The sequence below is a fragment of the Cydia amplana genome, chromosome 26, assembly GCF_948474715.1.
Source record: "Cydia amplana chromosome 26, ilCydAmpl1.1, whole genome shotgun sequence".
In the NCBI taxonomy this organism is placed as follows: domain Eukaryota; kingdom Metazoa; phylum Arthropoda; class Insecta; order Lepidoptera; family Tortricidae; genus Cydia; species Cydia amplana.
The window spans coordinates 6,312,171-6,328,573 of record NC_086094.1 but is presented as its reverse complement, the minus strand read 5'-3'; the positions used below and the strand labels follow the sequence as shown (position 1 = coordinate 6,328,573).

General features: G+C 38.0%; 1 protein-coding gene across 1 annotated transcript in view; it reads right to left on the bottom strand.

Moving 5' to 3' along the window:
- The window catches only part of LOC134660271 (alpha-1,6-mannosyl-glycoprotein 2-beta-N-acetylglucosaminyltransferase-like), a 59,806-nt gene extending 43,734 nt beyond the window's left edge, over window positions 1–16,072 (bottom strand). Inside the window, exon 1 of the mRNA XM_063516015.1 lies at window positions 15,902–16,072. The gene's annotated coding sequence lies outside the window, so the exon portion shown is untranslated. The remainder of the gene's footprint in view (window positions 1–15,901) is intronic.
- Window positions 16,073–16,403: the final 331 nt, after the last annotated feature.

Sequence of the window (16,403 nt, the reverse complement as noted above, 5' to 3'; positions counted from 1 at the left end):
ACTCTGCCGAGGTCATAGCACCTGACATTGAGCAAACGACGCTGTGCAGCACCTCGGCGACATTCCATTAAAATATGAAACACATCTTCAACTACTCCGCATAAGTTACATTTAGGCGAGTCAACTTTACGCATCATAAACGCGAAACTATTTAAAGGAATGTGGCCAGATCGCAATCTAAGAGCAACAATTAAATCTTGCCTGTTCATCCTACAGAAAGAGAACCATGGAGCACGAGGAAGTGTGGGTTGGATCGTTTTATACCATATACCCTTTGTGCGAGATCTTTCATCAAAATATTCAGACCACATGTCAAAGCACATATTTTTGACCTTGTACAGAACATCGGAGAACCAAGGGGTATTATGGCATTTAACACCCATTTCGGCTGCTTCCCTAGCCAACCGATCCACCACCTCGTTCCCCACAACACCACAGTGGGACGGGATCCACTGAAAAATAACTTTCTTTTTGGCAGCGCATAGTTTAAGTACTAGACGAATTATAGTGTAAGCCACTGGAATGCCCCTAAAGACGTAAGTACAACGGTTCAAATGTTGAAGTGTGCATTTAGAATCCGTTAAAATTACAAACATATTGTGACTATTGATGCTGTCAATATATGAAAGTGACTCTGCAATTGCAATCATTTCAATAGCCATTATCGAAATATTGTCCATAATGTGTAGTTTAATTACTTCGCCGGTTTGCCAATCTAGGAATGCTGCCCCACTACCAATATCTGTTTTAGATCCATCTGTAAATATCTTATAATAGTCATGATAGGTGTCTGTAAGCATTGAATTGCATATACTTCGTAACTGAGATCCGTCGTACTTACGTTTAGCTTTATCGATTTTCTCCACATTTAATACTAGATGAGTACTTAAATCTATATTAGTAACCCAGGTATCGAGTGAAAACATTTCTAGCTGGTTACTACAGTATACCGGGGTGTCCTTAAACTCATTAAATACAAGTCCAATTAACGGTTTTGTTTTGTTACGCCAGTAAAGGTTATCAAAAGAGTTTTTTAAATCCGACAGAAGACCAGGTAGGGAATTTGTACTTTGAGATTTAGATTTTAACAACATTTTCCCTGCAAGATACTGTCTCCGAATTGCTAACGGAGGTACGGTCAGTTCTGATTCCATGACATGGATAGGTGTACTTTTTATAAACCCTCCAATTATTCGTAAGCAAGTGTTTTGAAGTGTGTCTAACCTAGCTAAATTAGTTTTAGCGCTATTCCCGTATAAAAAACTAGCATAATCGAGCCTACTTCTTATCATTGCAATGTACAGTCGTCTTAAGTGGACTTGGTGCACTCCCCACCCCGCTCCCGCCAAAACTTTAAATATATTTATAAATTTAGTAACTTTAATTTTGATTTCATTTATGTGTTTCCCCCATCGCAGGCCTCGGTCAAGCCAAAGGCCCAAGTATTTAACGGTATCCACAACTTCAAGTGCTTTGTTGTTAATTTTAATAGAAATGTTATCTTTTTTAAATCCCCTTTTAAACAGACAAATTTTACTTTTACTCTGAGAAATCTCTAGACCTATGTCTAAAAATAAGGTATGTATTTTATCTAAAGCCTGCTGGATTTTTACTTCTCCCTCAGCAGGGTTTTTACAATGGCAATATAAAACGTAATCATCAGCATATTGAGAAATGAATATCTCCTTCTCAAGGGTTTTACAGATCTTCATAGTGGCTATGTTAAAAAGTAACGGGGATAGCGGGTCCCCCTGGGCTAAACCGCGACCAGTCGATCTTTCTATAACTAGATCATCTAATTGAATTTTGAGGACCCTATGCTTCAAAAAATTCCAAAGGTAGTTGCAAACTCTACGTCCTACTTTTAGTGAGTCCAGGGTAGAGATTAGCACAGTATTATCAATATTATTGTAAGCACTGTCAATATCTAAAAAGCAGCCTAAAGTTGATAAACCTTTTGAGAAGCCAATTTGAATCCTAGTAACCAGGATGCTCAAATTATCTAAACATGATTTACATTTCCTAAACCCCAAAGTATTTTCAGAGAACACCTTATTACGTTCTAGAAGCCACTCGATTCTATGGTTGATAATTGCGTGGAAGATTTTGCATACACACGACATTAAAGAAATAGGTCGTAATGATGATACTTGGCTTGGATCTCTGCCCGGTTTTGGGATAGGGATAATACCAATATCTTTCCACTGACTAGGGACAAATCCGTTTACGAAAAAGTTATTGTATAGGCGCAACATCTTGGACATCGAGGTTTGTACCACCTTGTATAGAGTAGTTAATACCACCATAACTAGTAGGTAAGTAAATATTTAAATTCATTAAAATATGTGACTTTTAAGTACTTACTGTATATTTACAAATTAAATTTAAAATTATTGTTTTAATTTATTCTTTTATTTTAAAGTAAATTTGAATTAAAACTAAAGATAAAATAACAAACTATAAAATATACTTACTTACCTACAAAAAAAATTGTGACTGTTATTACCACTCTATATAATTTCAGCCAGAAGTAGTAAATGACGGTGTGACGTTCTGCTTTCAAATTCTGATTCTATTTTATATAGAATATGACAAAAAGTCAAATAGCAATATAGTCATCAACCAAATAATAAGCATAACGTCATTAAATTAGGGCTTATTTTACATTGAGACAATAGGTATCCCTAACTTTTTGCGGTAAGTTTAAAACTTTTTGTGAGTGAGTAAGAAAGCAGAATAGCAGTATCACCTTCGCGTGTTACCGCCGATACCCGATGTAAGTATCTTTCTAAAATCCGAAGGTCATTAGAGTTAACGGACTGTATAGCCTGACCAGTAATATATGATAATTGTCAAGAGGGCGCTGTTATTCTCATGTATAGGGTGACAATTCAGTGTAGTATGAAAAAATTATTTCCAGTGAAATTCCGCAACATGGCGCACCCTCAATAGATCCTGGTTCACCTTGCGCTAGCTTCGACCCGCGACTTCATCTGCGTGGAAATATAATGATGATGATGATGATTTATAAACAATAATTAGGTCCTTTGCGTCGTAGCGCAAAAACAATCAAATTTTCGTTCCCCTTTGAAACCCCTTATAATATTTAAAAAACACGAAAAAAAAAAGAAAGAAAAATGTTTATAGGGTTGTATCTTCTAAACCGAGCGCGAAAATATTAAAATGTTCATTCCTCTGTAAGAAACCCCTAATTAATATTTGAAAATAAAACACAAAAAAAATAAAAAATAAACAAAATAAAAACTTTATAATGCTGTATCTCCTAAACCGTGCGTCGTAGCGCAAAAATAATCAAATTTTCGTTCCCCTTTGAAACCCTTAAATGATGTTTAAAAAACACGAAAAACAAGAAAAAAATAAAAAAGAATGAAAAAGGTTTATGGGTTGTATCTCCTAAACCGTGCGTCGTAGTGCAAAAATAATAGAATGTTCATTCCTCTGTAAGAAACCCCTAATTAATATTAAAAAAAAACAAAAAAGAAAAAAAAAACAAAAAAAAAACTTTATAATGCTGTATCTCCTAAACCGTGCGTCGTAGCGCAAAAATAATCAAATTTTCGTTCCCCTTTGAAACCCTTAAATGATGTTTAAAAAACACGAAAAACAAGAAAAAAATAAAAAAGAATGAAAAAGGTTTATGGGTTGTATCTCCTAAACCGTGCGTCGTAGTGCAAAAATAATAGAATGTTCATTCCTCTGTAAGAAACCCCTAATTAATATAAAAAAAAAAACAAAAAAGAAAAAAAAAACAAAAAAAAAACTTTATAATGCTGTATCTCCTAAACCGTACGTCGTAGCGCAAAAATAATCAAATTTTCGTTCCCCAAGATTTGAGGCCCGGGGAAGGACATATACTTGGTCAACCAGATCTTGACAGTAGAAAAAGGCGGCAAATTTGAAAAATGTAGGCGCGAAGGGATATCATCCCATAGAAAATTTGAATTTCGCGCCTTTTTTTACTGACAAGATTTGGTTGACCAGCTATAATTATTATCATCATATTTCCACGCAGATGAAGTCACGGGTCGAAGCTAGCGCACCATATTATCAAATTACAGTTGGTTAAACCAATTTGTCATTAAATAAGAACAATACAAACTATACTCATCCTTTTCTTTTGGGTGCTAGTACTAGAGTAAGACAAAGATAGTATGATTATCTCTGTCTATGTTTGAAATGAGACAGTCCTCAAACTATATATAACCTTTTTGTAGTTTCGCATTTTAAATAGAAAAAAAATCAGCGTTGTCAAATCGGCGACATGCTAGATTTCTATTGTCAGGCTAAAAGTATAATGTAATAATAATTTAAAAATTCATCGTGTAACCTATATAGGAAGAAAACAAACAAATAAAGAACATGAGAACTATGAGAGTATGGATCACTCCATACGCAGAAGTGATTGATGGCTGAACATATATTCTGAAATTCGGCAACGCTTTGAAGAAAAAATCCATTGACGCCTATTCTCCACAGATGACACGAGAAGAAATATTGTCTGAAACAAAACTACAATGCTGATTTTATACGCAGATAGGTATCCAAAATTTACACTATCATCAGAAAAAAAGACGTTTGAGTTTATGGAGACATGACAGAAGACGCGGTATGCTGAAGAATATGTTGTCACGAAAGGAGCGGCAGTCCGTTAAAATGTAAATATGTTGGAATTATGACCTTCTACTGGTGTCAGCGAGCTTGCCGTGATGCCTTCACGAGCTAATCACAGCGGCGAATGACAAAATCATGGTTCCTACTGTGCGAAACATTTATGTGTATTGATTGAATCGAAGCTGTTGCCGGCCTAACTCCAATCTGTGGCTAAATGTTTTGGTGCTTGTAGTTTCTAAGTACTTATTCTGAATTAAATACTCTGATTGAAACATAATTAGATTGTTTTATTATTATTATTTATTTCTCTATTTTCACTTTATTGCACGAAACTACTGGTAGAGAATTCCATTTGGCAAAACGTCCTACACACGTCTACACGTCACGTAAACGTCTTACACCTGACTAGGTGTAAGGCAAACAGAGATTGGTATTGGTATGTAGGATATAAAAGCGACCGTATGTCGAACAGCTAATCTGGTAGCTGGCAGTATACATCTTTCGTGCAGGTATATTATACTGTTAAATCGTACCTATGCTAAAAAAGTGACGAACTCAGAAAGTGACGAACTCAGAAAGTGACGTCCTCAGAAAGTGGCGTTCTCAGAAAGTGACGTACTCAGAAAGTGACGTCCTCAGAAAGTGTCGTACTCAGAATGTGACGATCTCAGAAAGTGACAAAATCAGAAAGTGACGAACTCAGAATGTGACGATCTCAGAAAGTGACAAAGTCAGAAAGTGACGAACTCAGAATGTGACGTCCTAAGAAAGTGACATACTCCGCCTGAACCCCCCCCCGGTCGCCCCCCATGTAACGCGCCGTAAAGTTTTTCTGTACCCCCGCTCCCCCTAGTAAAACGTTACGTAACCACCAAGCAAGCAATTTTGTGAAGGTAAAAAAATTTCAAGTGGTCATTCCATCTGAAATTTTGAGAAAATATACGTTTTAAAAAATGCGTGAGAGAATCTCTCTACGCGACCGTTCTGAATGGTTAAAAAACAATGTTACGTAACGCGTAGTTCAAACCCCCCCTCCCGCCCCTGTAACGCATCGTAACATTTTACAAGACCCCCCCCCCTCCCCCCAAATTCGTTACGTAATACTTGAACGCTCCCATAGGCAAAAAACCGGCCAAGTACAGTCAGCAGCAAAAGTTGCTAAGCGGGCGGTGTTCAAAATTACCTTGACGCGTTCTTATTCTCTTAACAATAAAGTCGCGTCAAGATCATTTTGAACTATTGCTGATGACTGTACGAGTCGTGCCCCACAAGGGTTTGATCATTAGGATCGATAAAATTGAGTAAACTTTCGGCTATTTTCTTAAATTATTGGTCCCTTAAAATTATAAAATACACATTTGAGATTCTTCAAGAGTTTGCAATATTGGTAACGGGGTTTGGTCATAATAATAGTCCACAAAGCCGCGGATTACTAAGACTGATAAAAACTACGTAATCTAGTTATAATGAACTAATAAGAGATAACAAAGCCCTTGCTACACGGTCGCCGACAAGCCTTCTGACCTTGGTCAGTTTTGGTCAAATTTTGTTGGGAACAACTGTCTACACGGTCCGTCCAGACCAAGGCCACGCGGTCTGAGGGGCTTGTCGGCGACCGTGTAGCAAGGGCTTATGTGTCCTTCACATTTATTACTCCATTTGAAGATAACCGCCTCACAAGCCTAGACATAAAACGCCAGTTATGAAAAGAGAGACCTAAGCCCTCCTACGTATACACGGTCAACGCAGCTGGGCCAACTTTATTGTCACGCGTGCAACAAAGTATTTAAGACCAAGTTCGGCCTGGCCAGCCACATTAGGGCACACGCTAGCCAACGTTCATGATATTTATTTAGGGTCGCCGTCATCGAAAACGATGAGGGTCCTCCTCATCCTCCTCATACATTCCTCATATACTCCATTTTTAGGGTTCCGTAGCCAAATGGCAAAAAACGGAACCCTTATGGATTCGTCATGTCTGTCTGTCTGTCCGTCGGTCTGTCCGTCCGTATGTCACAGCCACTTTTTTCCGAAACTATAAGAACTATACTGTTGAAACTTGGTAAGTAGATGTATTCTGTGAACCACATTAAGATTTTCACACAAAAATAGAAAAAAAAAAACAATAAATTTTGAGGGTTCCCCATACTTAAAACTGAAACTCAAAAATTTTTTTTTCATCAAACCCATACGTGTGGTTTCTAATATCATTTTTTTAAACTGAATAGTTTGCGCGAGAGACACTTCCAAAGTGGTAAAATGTGTCCCCCCCCCCCTGTAACTTCTAAAATAAGAGAATGATAAAACTAAAAAAAATATATGATGTACATTACCATGCAAACTTCCACCAAAAATTGGTTTGAATGAGGTCTAGTAAGTAGTTTTTTTTAATACGTCATAAATCCCCTAAATACGGAACCCTTCATGGGCGAGTCCGACTCGCACTTGGCCGCTCTTTGTTAAGGACGAATAGCGAATTTCTAATGTTTTTTACATGATAGGTATATTAGGAGGAGACGTGTCGCCTGACACAATTCGTCGGGAAAATTTTACAGTCACAAAACGTTAGTGAGTCAGTGAGTTAAGTACAAAACTCATTTTAGTAAATTTTGGAATCGAGGGTGGTTCACGAAAGCCGCAGCTACACACAGTGTTTTTCATCACACTTGCTCGAAAAAGATCATATTTCACATATATCCACGAAAGGGATAACTTTAGGACTTTACGACCAGAGTTCGCAATTATCCAGATAATAATAATTTATTTACAAACAAGATATATCCAGATAATTATAGTCTTTGATAATTATCGCGATAATTATCCGATAAATATCGGTCCATATGGTGCTATATTAATTTTCTTTGAATTCTTTGATAGTAATAAAAAAAAAAATTAAATTATGTTTTGTTATTCTTTTACAAATTTTATTAGGTTATTATGAAATCGATAGTTATCATGCATAAAAATCACGATAAGTAATTATCAAGATAACTATCATTGATAATTATCCTTTCGAACCCTGTATATGAGATTTAACTCTATCCCTTGGCCTTGGCCGTATGACCTTTAGTCCTTCGGACACACATCGATGTTCGATGAAAACTAGGGCATTGCGTGTCTTATATTAGGTACTTTACTACGTTAGCATGTCGGTAAGAGTAAGAGCACGCAATTTCCGTTCACAATCACAATCCTTTTTAGGGTTCCGTAGCCAAATGGCAAAAAACGGAACCCTTATAGATTCGTCATGTCTGTCTGTCTGTCTGTCCGTCTGTCCGTCTGTCTGTCCGTCCGTATGTCACAGCCACTTTTCTCCGAAACTATAAGAACTATACTGTTGCAACTTGGTAAGTAGATGTATTCTGTGAACCGCATTAAGATTTTCACACAAAAATAGAAAAAAAAACAATAAATTTTTGGGGTTCCCCATACTTCGAACTGAAACTCAAAAAAATTTTTTTCATGAAACCCATACTTGTGGGGTATCTATGGATAGGTCTTCAAAAATGATATTGAGGTTCCTAATATCATTTTTTTCTAAACTGAATAGTTTGCGCGAGAGACACTTCCAAAGTGGTAAAATGTGTGTCCCCTCCCCCCCCCCCTGTAACTTCTAAAATAAGAGAATGATAAAGTGATGATAAAACTAAAAAAAATATATGATGTACATTACCATGTAAACTTCCACCGAAAATTGGTTTGAACGAGATCTAGTAAGTAGTTTTTTTTATACGTCATAAATCGCCTAAATACGGAACCCTTCATGGGCGAGTCCGACTCGCACTTGGCCGCTTTTTTTTACAAACTGTATTCTACTTTATACCCGAATAAGGATTGCTGTTAAATTCCAACAATGATCTACAACAGGGATAATTGCGGATGCAGATTTTTTGACATCCGCGGATGCGGATGCGGATATTTAAAGGCTCACATCCGCGGATGCGGATGTCAAGATTAGGTACTTTGAAAACGTCAAATATTACATTTTTAGTATTTTATTATTTAAAAAAAAACGAAACGTTTAGTGTTTGGGCAAGAATATAGGTGTGTTAATCGAACGAGCGAGCGAAGCGAAGCGAAGTTCTTACATTCGACTTTGAACACACGGCTGGCTAGGGGCACGTCCCGGCATTTCAATGTTTTTAAGCTGAACTTTCAGAGGATAGTTTGATACTCAATAACTTAAGTAAATTTATTCTAATTTAAATGAAATTGGGTGAACGTATAGTCGAGGGCATTATATTTTAGTCATTAAATTTTGAGCTGGCTTGAACAAGAGGTTATTGAGCTAGAAGAGCTTAAAATGCTAAAAAGCCATTTGTGAGGGGTCTTGCTATTCTGGTCATGTTAATTGCAAGAAAGTATGGTCGAGTTGAAAGTGCTCGGTTTACACATTTATAATATTGTTTTTTTAAAGATTTTTTTTTTTAAATTATGACAATTTTGGAATCCAAGATGGCGGCCATGCACTGTCATTAAATCGTAATGGATATTATTTTATAGGTTTTAGGGGGCGCAGATTTCGAAAATGATGATCATTTTGGATTCCAAAATGGCGGCCATGCACTCCATGCAGTATGTCATAAAAGTCGTCATGGATATCGTTTTATAGGTTTTAGGAGGCGCAGATTTCGAAAATGATGACCATTTTGGATTCCAAGATGGCGGCCATCCAGTATGTCATAAAAGTCGTCATGGATGTCGTTTTATAGGTTTTGAGGGGCGCAGATTTCGAAAATGATGACCATTTTGGATTCCAAAATGGCGGCCATGCACTATGTCATAAAAGTCGTCATGGATGTCGTTTTATATGTTTTAGGGGGCACAGATTTCGAAAATGATGACCATTTTAGATTCCAAGATGGCGGCCATGCACTATGTCATAAAAGTCGTCATGGATGTCGTTTTATAGGTTTTAGGGGGCGCAGATTTCGAAAATGATGACCATTTTAGATTCCAAGATGGCGGCCATGCAGTATGTCATTAAAGTCGTCATGGATGTCGTTTTATAGGTTATAGGGGGCTCAGATTTCGAAAATGATGACTATTTTGGAATCCAAGATGGCGGCCATGCACTATGTCATAAAAGTCGTCATGGATGTCGTTTTATAGGTTTTAGGGGGCGCAGATTTCGAAAATGGTGACCATTTTGGAATCCAAAATGGCGGCCATGCAGTATGTCATAAAAGTCGTCATGGATGTCGTTTTATAGGTTTTAGGGGACGCAGGTTTCGAAAATGATAACCATTTTGGAATCCAAAATGGCGGCCATGCAGTATGTCATAAAAGTCGTCATGGATGTCGTTTTATAGGTTTTAGGGGGCCCCGATTTCGAAATTGATGACCATTTTGGATTCCAAGATGGCGGCCATGCAGTATTTCATAAAAGTCGTCATGGATGTCGTTTTATAGATTATAGGGGGCGCAGATTTCGAAAATGATGACCATTTTGGATTCCAAAATGGCGGACTTGCACTATGACATAAAAGTCGTCATGGATGTCGTTTTATAGATTTTAGGGGGCCCCGATTTCGAAAATGATGACCATTTTAGAATCCAAAATGATGGCCATGCAGTATGTCATAAAAGTCGTCATGGATGTCGTTTTATAGGTTTTAGGGGGCGCAGATTTCGAAAATGATGACCATTTTGGATTCCAAGATGGCGGCCATGCAGTATTTTATAAAAGTCGTCAATGATGTCGTTTTATAGATTATAGGGGGCGCAGATTTCGAAAATGATGACTATTTTGGAATCCAAGATGGCGGCCATGCACTGTGTCGTAAAAGTCGTCATGGATGTCATTTTATAGATTTTGGGGGGCTCAGATTTCGAAAATGAAAACTAGTTTGGAATCCAAGATGGCGGCCATGCACTATGTCATAAAAGTCGTCACGGATGTCGTTTTATAGGTTTTAGGGGGCGCAAATTTCGAAAATGATGACTATTTTGGATTCCAAGATGGCGGCCATGCAGTATGTCATAAAAGTCGTCATGGGTGTCATTTTATAGGTCATGGTCATCATTTTCGAAATCTGCGCACCTGTTTCAAATAAGATATAGATGCATCCTAGTAAGTCAACAACATCTATATCTACTATCGAAATGTACTTTTGATAGTAGTAGTACGAAATGTAATCTGAAAGGAATCAAGTAATGCATTCCTTTAATGAGGAATCGACATTGATTCCAATTACTAGTAATTGTAATATTCGAGAAATTGATTCCTGATTCCTCAAATGGAATTGTACTTAGTAATTCGGTATTGTTACATTACAAAGTACCTAATCTGGGAATCGGTAATCAGATTAAAAAGTAATTTCAAGTAATCGTGGAATCAGGATTCAATTACGAAATGCCCATCTCGGACTAAGTAGCACTGCATTCAATTAATCTTTTTGACGAACCGCGAGTTCTCAGTTCGGGGCGAACTACTAGTATTTAATAAACAGTAACTTCGCCGACTTTTCTGGATCTAGACGATTTCGAAAGGTAATGACGAAATTACCTAGCACTTACGCCGCCGCTAAGACGTGCCTGTACCAACTTTGGGCTTTAACACTTGGGCTTTAACTCATTCTCATTACGCTCAGGATTCAATGTACGCCCTTGACGGAAATATATCATTTTGATCTCTTGTAACACAAACTACTATTTACTGCATTACAAGTGTTTCTACTACATGCAATCTACTGAAGAATGACCTTTATCCAATATTCATTTAATTGCACCAGCCTTGATGCATTACTAATGCTCGTCCTTGTATATGGTTCGGTGGCCATCTTGAAAAGTTGCCAGTGCAGAAAAATCGCTCTAGCGTGTATAATTCACCTTTATTCTGGCACTTAGGTAAAGTAACTGAAATAATGATTTAATGTGTTATTCCAGTGTTATTCACATTGACATAGATATCTAGGGACTGGCTTTACGGGCAAAAAATGAGGCATGACAGGGGCCAGTACATCGGTGTGAAATCGCTACAACGCGATTGGTTGGTGAGTTCGCATGACGCGCGCGATTGGTTGACGAGTTCGCATTACGCGCGCTATTGGTCGCAACTAGTCGCGTTAGACTGCAAGACTGGCTGGAATTCGTGGGTAGCACCGATGAACTAGTACGATTTTTAGTGCCCCATTAGCCCGTCCTTAGATATTATACGTCAATGGTTATTCAACAATTTTAGTCGGCCTCCTAGCCTAGTCGGTAGGTAGTAATCCTGCCTACAAAGCAGGAGATCCCAGGTTCGAATCCTGGTTATTATTTGTACCATAACTAACTCCATATCAAATTTCATTTAAATATTGTACAGCAATATATTCTCTTTTTTTTAATTTTAACAAGCAGAAACGTCTGCGATCGATGCTATTAAGCTTAAAATAAATTTAAACGTGGAAAACTGTCTTGGGTGAGACTTGAACTCACGGCCTCTGGATCGATACTCCAGCGCTCTGCCATCTGAAATATATTCTCTACCTGTAAACCATTGGATGTAAAAGTTGTGGAAAATTTCAAGTTCTCTGAAATTTCAGTAAAATCAAACTTTCGTTTTGGAAATGGAAAATACTTATTTATCCTCATATAAAAACCGGCCAAGTGCGAGTCAGACTCGTGTTCCAATGGTTCCGTACATTAAGTCCGACTCATGCTTCTTCTTCTTCTTCTTCTTCTCAGCATATTTGCGTCCACTGCTGAACATATGCCTCTTTCATGGATTTCCATGTTGTTCTGTACGCGGCGGTTCTATGCCAGGTCGGCCCTGCCGTCTTTCTAATGTCGTCCGACCATCTGGCTCGTGGTTTTCCGTCACTCCGGCTTCCCAGTCGAGGTCTCCAGAGCAGTACTCGCTGGCCCCATCGGTCGTCATCCCTTCGACAGATATGGCCGGCCCATTCCCACTTCAGTTGCGCAATTCTTTTGGCGATGTCGGTAAGTTCAAAAGTTCAAAAGTTCAAAAAGACCCTTCCGACAGTCAACGTCCATGTCTCGCATGCGTAATATGTCATCACTGGGAGGACGCATTGGTTGTAGACCCTGGTTTTCAGTGACTGTGGGATTTTGGACTTGAAAACATCGGCTAGTTTTCCAAATGCGCCCCAACCCAATTGAATGCGCCTACTAATTTCAGCCTCCAAGGGGTTGCCGTCAAGCGTTATTTTCTGGCCCAAATATACGTAATCGCTTACTCTCTCCATCGTTTTGCCTTCCAATGCAATGGTTGCCTTTTCAGCAGTGCTCATCCACTTTGTTTTCTCCATATTCATTTTTAGACCAACTTGCATTGATGCCTGGCTTAGATCATTGAGCATTTGTTCGAGATCTTCAGGTGTCTCTGCGAGTAGAACGATGTCGTCAGCAAAGCGTAGATGGTTTAAGTACTTTCCATCTATTTTGATACCCATGCCGTCCCAGTTGCAGTGTTTAAATACATCTTCTAGAGCATTTGTGAAAAGTTTTGGAGATATTACGTCACCTTGACGCACTCCCCTTCCGAGTGGTATTGAGGTTTTGGAACCTTGAATCTGCACTATCATTGTCGCTGAGCGGTAAAGGTTTTTCAACAGCTGGATGTACCTGTAGTCTATTCGGCAACGCTTTAAGGAGTCAAAAACTGCCCAATGCTCCACCGTATCGAACGCCTTCTCATAATCCACGAAGGCAAGGTATAGTGGCATATTGTACTCAAGTGATTTTTGTATCACTTGCCTCACTGTGAAAATATGATCGACTGTACTAAAACCGCTCCTGAAGCCCGCTTGCTCTTTAGGCTGGTATTCGTCCAATCTTCGTGATATTCTCGATGTGACAATTCGTGAGAATACTTTGTACACTTGGCTTAGGAGGGCAATAGGGCGATAATTTTTAAGACATGTCTTGGCGCCTTTCTTGTGAAATAATGTGACCATGCTGTTATGCCACTCTTCTGGTATTTCACCGGTGAACAGAGCTTCGTTAAAAATCCATCGCAGTTCTTTCAGTATTGGACGTCCACCTGCTTTAAGCAATTCCGTGGTAATGCCATCTTCCCCCGGAGCTTTATATTGCTTAAGTTGTTTCATAGCCTGCTTAATTTCATAGGTACTTATATCTGGAATATCTTCAGTGTAATGTTTTGTCAGAGTTGCACGTGAGCACTCTGCACCGCTCGTCAAGTACTGTGTACTTTGTGACTCATATAGTTTCCCATAGAATTTGGCTACCACATTTAACAGCCCTGGAGTGTCCGTTACTATATGTCCATCTTCGTCTTCCAGTTTGTTAAGCTGGCTCGTGCCACTACTCGTAGCTCTCTGAAACACCTTTGGGCCCCGATGCTTTTCTATTAAGCGGTGGATTCTTTGCGTGTTTCTTCTCCTGATATCCCGTCTTACTGCCTTGGATATTTGCCTGTTTAGCCTCCGGTGTTCCGGGGAGTTGTACTGCTCCGCAGACATATGTTCGCGCTGCTTGAGAAGCAAAAGCGTATCAGGGGACAGTTTATCCTTATCTTTAGTCACCCGCCCGAATATCTCCTTGGCGCTGCTAGTGACGTTTGTGATAAATGTGCTATACTTGTAGTCTAGGCTCTTATCGAAGTAATCAGCATCAGAACGTGCACGAGCTGAGCTAAGCTTCCTTTCAAACTCTTCGTGAACTCCTATGGGGATTTGCAGGTTAGCCAGTGGTTTTGATATTTCCTCCTTTCCAGCTTGGTGTTGATGCATATCGTACTCCGCACGAGGCGGTGGTCACTCATCTTAAGTTTTTTGAGGACTGTCACGTCAGTAACCACGCGTTTCTTATCTGCACATATAAGGTCAATTTCATTCTTTGTTTCCCCGTCTGGGCTAGCCCACGTCCACTTCCTTTGTAGTTTTTTGCGAAAGAAAGTGTTCATGGCAAAGAATTTCCTCGACTCCAGGTAGTTAACTAGCATCTGCCCCCTGGCATTCCTGCTCCCAACTCCGAATGGGCCAATATAGGTTTCATCTTCGCTCTTGGTCCCTAGCTTCGCGTTGAAGTGAAGACTCATGCTTGACTGCACATTTCTAATAAGTTTTCCTGTCATCAATAGGTAAAGAACTATTATGTGTATTTTTTTCAAAATGTTAGACCTAGTAGTTTCGGAGATAAAGGGGGGGGGGGGATGGTCAGACGAACAGACGCATGAGTGATCCTATAAGTGTTTCGTTTTTTTCCTTTGAGGTACGGAACCGTAAACTGTAAAGGTTCCGTAATATATCAATAGGGAAATTTTGCAAACTTTCTGATGCGACGGCACAGTTATATAGGGAGATCAGTAATAAAATTTTGCTGTTTAGCAATAAGTCCGCCTGTTTTTACCTACCTACCAATTTATATCTTTTCCTAATTTCTGTATGTTTTTTCATCTACAGTTCGTTTTTTTAGCATTAGAAAGAACTTGAAAGAACAAGCGTTTTTGACATGTCTTTTAATTGAAAAACACTTTTTAAAAATCAATAACTATTACTTATGAAAGCAGAAGACTATAAAAGATCGTATTATATTCATAATTGTTACATATTTACCGCAACTTATTTTTAAAATGTGTTTTTCAATTAATAGACACATCAAGATTGTTTACCTTATTTCTAATGCTAAAAAAACGAACTATAGTGTGCACAATAAAGCATTTTATTATTATTATTAAATTTCATTCATATTTTTATACAAGTGAATTAAGTTATATCATGTTATATCAGTTCTGATATGATTCACGATTCTCATAATATAATCAATGTAATCATACTAATGACTGGCCATTGCTACTAATGTTTAATTATGAATGTGAAAAGCTTGTATCACTGTTTTGTTGCAGTCTACAGTTTCTTTAAAACTCTGGTTTGTGCTAATATGTCTAGATTTTTATATATTTAGGGTTTTTAAGATTTATAATGTGTGTTGACTGTTGACTTCACTTAAAAATATTTAATACTAATGAACACCACCTCCCTTTATAAAAAAAAATTTAAATATGGAAATGCATTTCAAACTTTCATATATAATATAATTAAAATACAGTAGGCTTCAAATTCAAAAACAAAATAATAGCTTTTGGGTCTCGGGAAGTCTTAAAAAAATGGAAACTTAATGAAATATACATTTTTCTAAATATATTTACCTAGGTCAATAGTAACTTAATAACAAAAAATAAAATAAGATTGTGGTATAAACAAATAATAGAACTTTTCCTCTCTCATCTCTGTGTACTCAAGAAACCTGATTTTAAGTTGTCTAAAGTCGCTTAACTAAATCTTATTTGAATACTCACCATGTAAACCGCTTGTAAACAGTTTTCTGTGCCCCCGATACGAGTGTTGTAAGTTGTATCACATTACAAGACCACTAGTTACGTAAAAAAATCGCACTTGTCTACAAACGTAATATTATCGTAACAATCAATTAACGCTGCAACAAAGCACCTCTTAAATTAAATTAAAAATACCGTCGAATCGTTCACTTAGTCATAAAACTTAAAGCGTGTAAAATGAAGTATTTATGACCAAACGTAAGTCGCACCAAAATATTGATTATTGAGGAAATTATTTTATTTATTTATGCGTGCGTATAACAGTTTTTTTACACAGTCTAATAAGTTTATGCCGCCTGGACACTTGTTTCACGGTCACATGATTCTAATTAATTCGTTTGTTCATCGTCAATTGTTTTCTAGTGTATGGAAATTCGAAACATCGTGAAATGTGTGCAGTTACCGAAGTAGAGTAGCGGCAGTGTTGCCAGGGCTCTGGAGTCATAAGTTACGTTTCGTTTCC